This window comes from Cupressus sempervirens, chromosome 4 (assembly GCF_028749045.1).
Source record: "Cupressus sempervirens isolate cs-2001-9-10 chromosome 4, ASM2874904v1, whole genome shotgun sequence".
NCBI lineage: Eukaryota > Viridiplantae > Streptophyta > Pinopsida > Cupressales > Cupressaceae > Cupressus > Cupressus sempervirens.
The window spans coordinates 615,975,378-615,986,272 of NC_143121.1; positions in this window are offsets into that span (position 1 = coordinate 615,975,378).

Genomic DNA, 10,895 nt, shown 5'->3' on the forward strand with positions numbered 1-10,895 from the left:
CTCCCTCTCACTTCCTACATCCACATGGCCCACACTATACTTCTATTAGTGCTAAAGAGAAGGTGTGAAACCTAGCATTTCAGTCCTCCAAAATTTGTAATTCATAACATCACATAGAAAGGAGTGCATGAGTGACATGATAGGTGGTTGGTACTTGTCCTTGGGTAGCTCATTTGTGGCACCTAGGAAGGAGAGGGATGGAAATGGTGGGAATCACATGATTCCCCTTCCCAACACAAATACACACGCCCTAATTTACATGAACTCAACTTTGATTGGGACATGATATATACTTTTCTTTATTTTATTTTATTTGGAGCACTTTTTTATAGACATATGGTGATGGATTTTTTGGATGACTTAGAAGGTTGTTTCACAAGTTTTAAGGTATTAGTATTTTTATTTTAAATTGTTTCTCAAGGGCCATTATGAGATGTTAATCTCAACTCATATGCTTTCAAATCTTCTTACCCTTTTGTTCTTAATATTAATAGTTTATCCTTTCTTTTCATGTAAGGAATTATTTTATGGATTTTCTATGTAGGAGATCTCAAGTATATTCTATCTTATTATTATATGAGTCTATAATATTGATCTGACTATAACTTATTTTTCTTCACTCTCATTCAAAATCCAGAGAGTGATTTTACACTTACAAGCTATTGTTTTTAAAATTATTTATATTATATTGCTTGATGATTTGTCTTCTCTATGCATCTATGATGTTATAAGCCTTCATCTTGATAATTACCTTACATCCCAATGAAATGTCTAAGTAATTATTCTACTAAACTATTTAAATTAATAAATTGAACAAGATCAAATGTGAAGCAATAGATTATTATATCTATCACAAGAGAATGAAATCAAACACTTCCTAGTGTACCAATGCTAATATACTTCTTTACATGAACCATCCTTGAGAAAACCCTCTTTTGTACTCTATTTAGAACTACTATGATAAAAAAATCTCTCCACTTAAATGTAACTAAATGAATGACATTAAATCTTGCAATACCAATACATATGATACTACCTAAATTCCTTCATTTACTTCTTGGGTTCTTTTTTCATAGTAATGCACATGAAATGAAGATATCATTTTTATATTTAGTATACAAATGATGAAACATAAGGGCCCAACTCTTACAATACAATGTACAAAACATAGAGAATTATCTCATCCCTCCAAATACATTACACAAATAACATCTCCCTTCCTTGTTCCACCAACACATGGTGGTACCAAACTTATTCCTTAGATTAAATGAGCACATACCTATGATATATCACAAAGAAAACAACAAGAAGCATAAAGGCTCACCTCTCATCCTAGGCTTATATGAAGCCACCCACTGAGCAGGGGAAACAAAGCCCAAATGGGATATGCACACACCACACTTACTAATGCATGCAATCATAGAACAAAACACATAAAAATCCCTTCCATGGCTTTCACATTGATTCACCATTAGAATCATGAATACATTGGGTGAAGGTGGACTCTTCAAAGAGGATAATGCCATATCTATAATACAAATATCAAACTACAATTGCATTTTTTCCTCTCAAGGCTATCAAAAAATATCCTAATTTTTACACAATTCCCTTATATCTCCCCAACATCAAAGGCATATGGCTTCAATGGAGCCCATGATACATGAAAGAAAGAACAACTCCTCATCATGAGGTTAATTTTCTCAACTACAATGTTGAGCCCAACTAATCCCTTCACTCAAGGCTTCTTGATGGGGAGGATCTTGAACAAGGTTCTAGCCTCAACTACTAGAACTCAATTTAGGCTTTATCCTAGCCTCTTAGGGTATTTATCCTATACCCTACTCCAAGGGAATCTTCTCTCTATTCCCTTATTACACTAATCCTCACCAATCAACTCAAAACTCTATTTCACCATGGGGTCTCCCTAGTGCTCTCATTGCACCGTTCTTGACAACTGGCTTCCAGGAGTGCATTCTTGGCTATATTGAATTCCAAGGCTTGTATTAGGTCTCATTCAATAGTTTTTAGGATCACTAAGTGAATTGGAGTATTGGGTTTCCAATCGATTTGAAGATTGCATAGTTAAGAGGGCTACCAAGACTAATAACAAAATTTGGCCTCCAAAACTGATTTTTGGCTTATATCTCCTCAAACCCTTAAGAAGTACTCAAAAAAATTTATGATTTGGATAACCTTTTGGCTCCCCTTGAATATTTTTCAGGTCTACAACACCTAGGTCATCCGTACAAGGGATTTCCAAAAATATGTCTATTTACAAGGGTTTCTTGTTTGTATGAACATGAATATAGAGAGTTCTTCCTTCCACCACTCAAATCGACTCTAAATGACTGAACTCTTTGAATTAACTTCCTTCACTCACCACTCTTTCCTTCCATGAATTTGTATTGCACCCAACACCCCATTCTATGCCCCTTTCAAACACTTATTTGCTGATTTCATTGCCTAGCCAAGTATGCAAACTCGCCTAGGGCCTCTTGGAAAAAACAACAAACCTCTGAAAAACAAGACAAAAATACATATTTACATTGTTTATACAGTCTAATACTTGATTCCAAAAGGCCATCATGGTTCCACCATTGGAATTCAAGTTATAGAGATTTCTTTGCTGATTGCTGTGTACAGACCAGCGAACTGGCAACTTTAAAAAGATTTTTCAAACTAGTAATGAAAATGATCAAAAAAACTCCTAATCTTTACCAAAGCATCTAAATTCCATACACTATAAAATCACATGAAAACAGCAACCCTATCAATCCATTAAAGGTGTGGATGAAGGGTGAAATCAGAAAACTATCATCAAAATGCTCAGTTTTCTCTTCATTCCAATGCCAAAATTCGTACAAAAGCATATGCCCCCTCAAACTAACTTGGATTGATCTTAAATACCTCTTACCCACGTGAATCAACAGATCCCATAGGTTTCCAACTGATTCTTGAAGCCCTTATAAAGTTTTAGCACTTTTTGTCAATGTTGTCAAGCAACTTTGCAAAGTTGCAAAGTTGCCAAGTGCAACTTTTGCACTATTGTGCATTTAATGGCTCCATGACCTCAAACATGGTTAAATGAACCTATTTCCATGTAATTACAACTTTTAACATATTTTCCATATTTCCCATCCTCCTGGGGTCTTGGTCAGTGTTTGACCATTCTAGGCTCTAACAAGCAATTTAAGCAATTTTGCCAACATAGAAGCAACTTGGAAACTCAAACACAACAAAAACCTATTTACAAAAACAACTCACACACTTGGGCCTTTATCCCATAGCCCTTATTCATGTGGTCTAGCCAAGACCACTACAAGCCAAAAATGATTTAGGAAACTTGGCATATTTCCTAGGTGCTCCTACACCATTCTCCCCCTATGACAAAAAAAAAAACTTAAGGTGGGTCAGTATTCAAGAGATCTTGACTGATACCTCTCTTTTTGAATTCATGTTCAGCTACCCATGTCGCTTCAGATTCAGGCTGGTTCTTCCATTTTACTAAATGCTCCATATAGATTCCATGCCTAGTCTTCTTCTTTACTCTTGAATCTAGAACTTTTTCAGCTTGAGGCTTGGTTTGGAGAGGAATATTGATTTCTGGAATATTCTTATCTACCTCTATGATGTGTTCCTCTTCCATGACATTAGGACCCTTGTATTTAACCAAATCTTGAATGTTGAAGATGGGAGAGATGGCTAGATTGTTTGGCAACTCAATCTTGTAGGCATTTGGGCCATACTTAGCTAGAACCTTACAAGGCCCTATCCTCCTCATTTGAAGCTTGCTTGGAACACCTTTTTGAAGTCTAGCCTTGTTCAAGTGTACCATCACCAAATCTCCTACTTCAAATTGTAAATCTCTCCTCCTTTCATCTACTTTAGTCTTTAACCTTTGAGTAGCCTCTATCAAGGACTTCTTGACCTGCTCATGTACCTCTCTCATGGACTGGGCAAAATCATCTGCATGTTCACTAATCTCTTCTTGATTCTTTAATTCTCATAGCTCACAAACTCCTCTTGGGTGATAACCATAAACAACTTGAAAAGGGCTCTTACCTGTAGTTCTATTTGTGCTATCATTGTAGGCAAACTCGGCTTGTGGTAGGACTTGATCCCACACTTGGCCATACTCCTTTGTTAAACACCTTAGAAGGTTTCCAAGCACCCTATTAATTACCTTAGTTTGACCATCAGTTTGGGGATGGTAAGCTGAACTATGTGCCAAGTTAGTACCTAGCCTTCTCCACAAGGTCTTCCAAAAGTGCCCCATGAATTTAACATCTCTATCTGAAACTATACTGATTGGTAAGCCATGAATCCTTACAACTTCTTTGAAAAATAAGTGAGCAATATAGCTAGCATCATGAGTAGTCTTACAAGGAATAAAGTGACTCATTTTGCTAAATCTGTCCACAACTACAAACACACTATCCAAACCTGATGTTGTTCTTGGTAAGCCCACTATGAAGTCCATGCTGATGCATTCCCATGGCCTATTTGGAATGGGTAAGGGCTGGTACAATCCTGCATTTGTAGAAGTTCCCTTGGCCTTTTGACAAATCATGCATTGTTCAACATACTTTCGAATATCTCTTTGCATCCTAGGCCAATAGTAGAATCTTTCCACCAACTCCAATGTTTTGTTCAAACCAAAGTGTCCACTAAGGCTTCCATTATGCTTCTCTTGGATCAAATTTTCTCTCATTGATCCTCTAGGCACACATAATTGATTTCCCCTAAACAACAACCCATTTTGCAAAGTGTAATAAGAAAACTTGCTATGAAAATGATTGTTAAACTCTACACATACCTTGTAGCCCTCTGAGAAGTCTTCATCATCAGCATATAGGTCTTTGAAACCTTCAACTCCAATACTCTCTAACTATATTTCTTGGATAGTAAGCAGCCTTCTACTTAATGCATCAGCTACTTTATTTATCTGCCATTTCTTGTGCTTGATGGTGAATGTGTAGGATTGTAGGAACTCCATCCATTTGATGTGTCTTAGGCTCAACTTCTCTTGAGTGTTGATGTAACTCAATGCTTGGTTATCAGTGTATACAACAAACTCTTTAGGTAAAAGATAGTGCCTCCACTTCCTAAGTGCTTGCACCAATGCATACAATTCTAAGTCATAGGATGAGTACCTAGATTTGGATTCATTTAGCCTTTCACTAAAGAATGCTACTGGCCTTCCTTCTTGGCTTAATACAGCCCCAACAGAAATATTACTTGCATCACATTCTACAATAAACAACTTGTCAAAACTAGGTAAAACCAAAATGGGTTTAGTAGCTACCTCTTTCTTCAACCTTTCAAACCCTTCATTGGCTTCTTTGGTCTACAAGAACTTAGTTTTTAGTCCTCCCTTGATGGTGTCTAATACTGGTGCACATATCTCACTAAAACCCCTTATAAACTTCCTATAGAATTGTGCCAAACCATAGAAACTTCTTACTGCAGCCCCTGTTTTAGGTGTAGGCCAGTTTAGAATGGTTTCTATTTTACTTTCATCCATCTTCAAGTTGCCTTGTGAAACTACAAAACCAAGGTAAACCAACTCTTGTTTCAAGAACTCACTTTTCTCAAGATTAATGGTCAATTTTTCTTCTTGTAACTTCTTTAAAACAATTGCCAAATGCTTCATGTGTTCTTCTTTAGTCTTGCTGAAAATGAGAATATCATCAAGATAAACCACTACAAAAATGCCTATGTAGTCCTTCAACACTTCATTCATTAGCCTCATGAATGTACTAGGTGCATTAGAGAGGCCAAATGGCATTACTAGCCATTCATAAAGTCCTTCTATAGTTTTGAAGGCTGTTTTCCATTCATCACCCTCCTTCATTCTGATTTGATGATAGCCACTCTTGAGATCTATCTTGGAGAAATACTTAGCACCCCCCAAACAATCCATTAGATCTTCTATTCTAGGAATAGGAAACCTATATCTAATTGTTATCCTATTTATGGATCTCGAATCAGTGCACATTCTCCACTTACCTCCTTTCTTTGGTGCCAAAAAAACCGGTACAGCACATGGGCTAATACTCTTCCGAATGAGACCTTGGTCAAGTAGCTCTTGTACTTGTCTTGCAATTTCTTTATTCTGATCTGGAGTCATCTTGTAAGCAGCCTTGTTGGGCAATGAGGATCCAGGAACAAAGTCTATTTGATGACTAATAGATCTTTGTGGAGGGAGTGTGGCAAGTTCTCCATCACTTATGATGTCTTTGAACTGATCCAATAGTTCTTTTACCTCTCTTGGCAATGGTGTTTGTTTGACAGCATCTTTCTCCTTTGGTTTCACAACTATGGCAAACCCAAATTCATTGTTCTCCTTGAAATCATGTAAGAATTCTTTTCCACTCATGAGTAGAACACGCTGATCTATTGCTGCATCTATGCCTTCCTCAACAAGTGATTGGATTTTTTATGTCACTCCTCCTTTCTTGAATGTATACAAGTTCTTCTTCCCATGATAGACAATATCCCTATCATATTGCCATGGTCTACCCAAGAGTAGATGACAAGCATCCATGGGCAACACATCACAAAGAATTTTGTCTTGATATCCTCCAATTGAAAAATCCACCCAAACTTGTTCATTTACCAACACATTCTACCCTTTATTCAGCCATGTGACTCTATATGGATGATCATGAGGAATCTTTGTTAGCTTGAGCTTTTGGACAGCCTCTTCAGAGATGATATTATATGTTGATCCTGAGTCAACAATAACTTTGCAAACCTTACCAAGTATCTTGCATTTTATTCTAAAAAGTGCCCTTCTTTGTTTAGGCTCTTCTTTGCTAGGCTTCTTGATCAAAACTCTTCTAAACATCAGATTTTCTCCCTTCTCAGAATCAAGATTCACTTCTGAAGTTATATTGTTGCTGCATTCTTCTTGAACATATGTTATCTTCTTATCCCCTTGAGAAGATGATGCCTTCTCAGGACATCTATAGGCTGGATGACCAAGTTGTCCACAATGGTAACATTTCATGTTTGCAAAATGTGAACCCCTGCTGAAATTGTTTGATCTGCCTCTAGCTCCACCACCAAATCCTCTTCCTCTAGTGAAATTACCTCTTCCACTTGTTTCCCCACTTTGCTCAATCAACTTGGAGTCTCTTGTGGCCTTGGGTTCATTGCTTCTTCCCCCATAACCACCTCTATGTCCTCTAGAGTCTCTCCCTCTTCCTCTACCCCTAGAGTTAGAGTCTTGTTTCCTTCTATTCTTATCTTCCACTTTGAGTTCCAATTGAAAACACTTATGAACAATAGTAGGAGTCCAAAGGCTGATCTCCTCTTGAATACTCCATTTCAAACCACCTAAATATCTAGCCACCTTGATGCTCTCCTCCTCTTGGACCTTGGATCTCAAGAAAAGTTTTTGAAACTCTTCAGTATAGGAGGCCACATCCAAATATTTTTGCTTCAAGCTTTGTCTCTTCTTGTGTAGCTAGATTTCATAGTCTTTAGGCAAATAGTTATCTCTGATTTTTGCCACCATAGCTTTCCAATTAGAGATAGGTTTCTTGCCTTCTCTTTCCCTCTCTTCTTGAATGAACTTCCACCATGTTAGGGCTGGTCCCCTTAATCTTGCTTTGGCAACCTTCACCTTTTGTGCCTCTGATACGCCTTCACATTCAAAATGGTTCTCCATCCCTTCAATCCATTCCATGACCAACTCTGAATTCATCTTACCAGTAAATAGGGGTATCCCCTCAAGAGATTTGCCACCCAATGCCTTGATGGCTTTAAGGAAAGGTTCCTCTTGTAATGGAGGATCAGGTTCAGGTACATAGTCCTCTTCATTCTCTTCCTTTCCCTTTTCTTCATTAATTTCCAACTTCTCTTTCATTTTTCTAGCTGTCTCTACCACTTCATCAAGCTTATCTTTCATAGCTTCTAAGGCTTCCTCAAGGAGCCTATTTTTCTCCCTTTGTTTTGTCACTTCCTTTGCCAACCCAGCATTTGTTACCATGGTGGTTTCTCCCACTGACTCACTTCCAAAATAAGACATACACAATGTCTTGTCCCAAACCTTTCAAGGCTCTGATACCAATTTGATGGGGAGGATCTTGAACAAGGTTCTAGCCTCAACTACTAGAACTCACTTTAGGCTTTCTCCTAGCCTCTTATGGTATTTATCCTATACCCTACTCCAAGGGAATCTTCTCTCTATTCCCTTATTACACTAATCCTCACCAATCAACTCAAAACTCTATTTCACCATGGGGTCTCCCTAGTGCTCTCATTGCACCATTCTTGACAACTGGCTTCCAGGAGTGCATTCTTGGCTATATTGAATTCCAAGGCTTGTATTAGGTCTCATTCAATAGTTTTTAGGATCACTAAGTGAATTGGAGTATTGGGTTTCCAATCGATTTGAAGATTGCATAGTTAAGAGGGCTACCAAGACTAATAACAAAATTTGGCCTCCAAAACTGATTTTTGGCTTATATCTCCTCAAACCCTTAAGAAGTACTCAAAAAAATTTATGATTTGGATACCCTTTTGACTCCCCTTGAAGATGTTTTAGGTCTCCAACACCCAGGTCATCCGTACAAGGGATTTCCAAAAATATGTCTATTTACAAGGGTTTCTTGTTTGTATGAACAGGAATATAGAGAGTTCTTCCTTCCACCACTCAAATCGACTCTAAATGACTGAACTCCTAGAATTAACTTCCTTCACTCACCACTCTTTCCTTCCATGAATTTGTATTTCACCCAACACCCCATTCTATGCCCCTTTCAAACACTTATTTGCTGATTTCATTGCCTAGCTGAGTATGCAAACTCGCCTAGGGCCTCTTGGAAAAAACAAAAAACCTCTGCAAAACAAGACAAAAATACATATTTACATTTTTTATACAGTCTAGTACTTGATTCCAAAAGGCCATCATGGTTCCACCATTGGAATTCAAGTTATAGAGATTTCTTTGCTGATTGCTGTGTACAGACCAGCGAACTGGCAACTTTAAAAAGATTTTTCAAACTAGTAATGAAACTGATAAAAAAAACTCCTAATATTTACCAAATCATTTACATTCCATACACTATAAAATCACATGAAAACAGCAACCCTATCAATCCATTAAAGGTGTGGATGAAGGGTGAAATCAGAAAACTGTCATCAAAATGCTCAGTTTTCTCTTCATTCCAATGCCAAAATTCGTACAAAAGCATATGCCCCCTCAAACTAACTTGGATTGGTCTTAAATACCTCTTACCCACGTGAATCAACAGATCCCATAGGTTTCCAACTGATTCTTGAAGCCCTTATAAAGTTTTAGCACTTTTTGTCAATGTTGTCAAGTTGCAAAGTTGCCAACTGCAACTTTTGCACTATTGTGCATTTAATGGCTCCATGACCTCAAACATGGTTAAATGAACCTATTTCCATGTAATTACAACTTTTAACATATTTTCCATGTTTCCCATCCTCCTGGGGTCTTGGTCAGTGTTTGACCATTCTGCTCTAACAAGCAATTTAAGCAATTTTGCCAACATAGAAGCAACTTGGAAACTCAAACACAAAAAAAAACCTATTTAAAAACACAACTCACACACTTGGGCCTTTATCCCATAGCCCTTATTCATTTGGTCTAGCCAAGACCACTACAAGCCAAAAACGATTTAGGAAACTTGGCATATTTCCTAGGTGCTCTTGCACCACTTCTCTTCCCTCCCAAGGGTGAGTGAAGCCTTCACACCCATTAACAATTTGACATTCAAATAAAAATAAAACAAGGAGATCAAGAAAGAAAAGCAAGGAATACATGAAGCACAATGTACAACTACACCATCACAACACAATACAAAGATTTATAATACAATAAAAAGATTTACAATAACAATACATGATCCCATAACAACACTTTATGCTTGTATATTCATTAAGTAAATTGCTCAAAAAAATGGTCATGGTTTCAATACCAACCTTGGTCCAAGCTAAAGGAAATGACAATTGATGAAGATCTCCCTTAGCCTCCCTCTAAAGAATAATTGTCTCTAAACTTAAAGAGTGGGTGAACACCCATTAGTTTGACCAAACTCCCTTAAAAAGACCTCCAACCTCACTATCTCTATTTTTTGCAAAACATTAAGCCTTCTTTCTCTTACACTATTGTCACTTCTAAACATAGGACCTTGACCAAGTGTAAAGAAAAGGTTAAATTCATGTGACAACTCCAATATAGAATTGGTGGAAGAATGCATTGGTTAAGGGTCCCCTAGGTTAGCTAAGCACCAAAATGGTCAAATTTAGGCCCCTGACATGTTATGCTAACATATGGGTAGCTTATTTTTCACAAAAAAGGCACTTTGAGACCACCTACTGACCCTCTAAAATCCTTGTCAAGTTTGAATTCGAAAATCCCCTTGATGGTGACCTATTCTATCTTTCTCCAAGTGGTTTTGATTAAATCTTTTGAAGGGCATTAAGTTTAAGGTTAAGTGTTGAAGTGACAAAAATCCTAGGTGACATGTCATCAACACATAAACAATTACAAGTGTCAAGTGACACATTTAAAACACATTACACATCACCATGACATGTCCCTAGTGTATTTATGAGATTTAATTTACCAGACACATGCAAGCTTACATTTATGAAATAAACACATCACAATAAGGATTTTCTGTCTTCCAAAGATTTACCTTGGCTAAACCATGTTTATATGAGTTTGGACCTTGTTTCCCCAATAAAATTCCATCGTTCAATTGCTTGCACACTAATCTTAAAAATTAGTAGCCCAATGAAAAATCATATATGATGCACGTGTATAAATACATGACAATTTTAACATTTCAAAATCAACTTATTCAAATTTCCATAATTAACCTTTCTTTTTCTTATCATTTTCATATGAAAAGCAT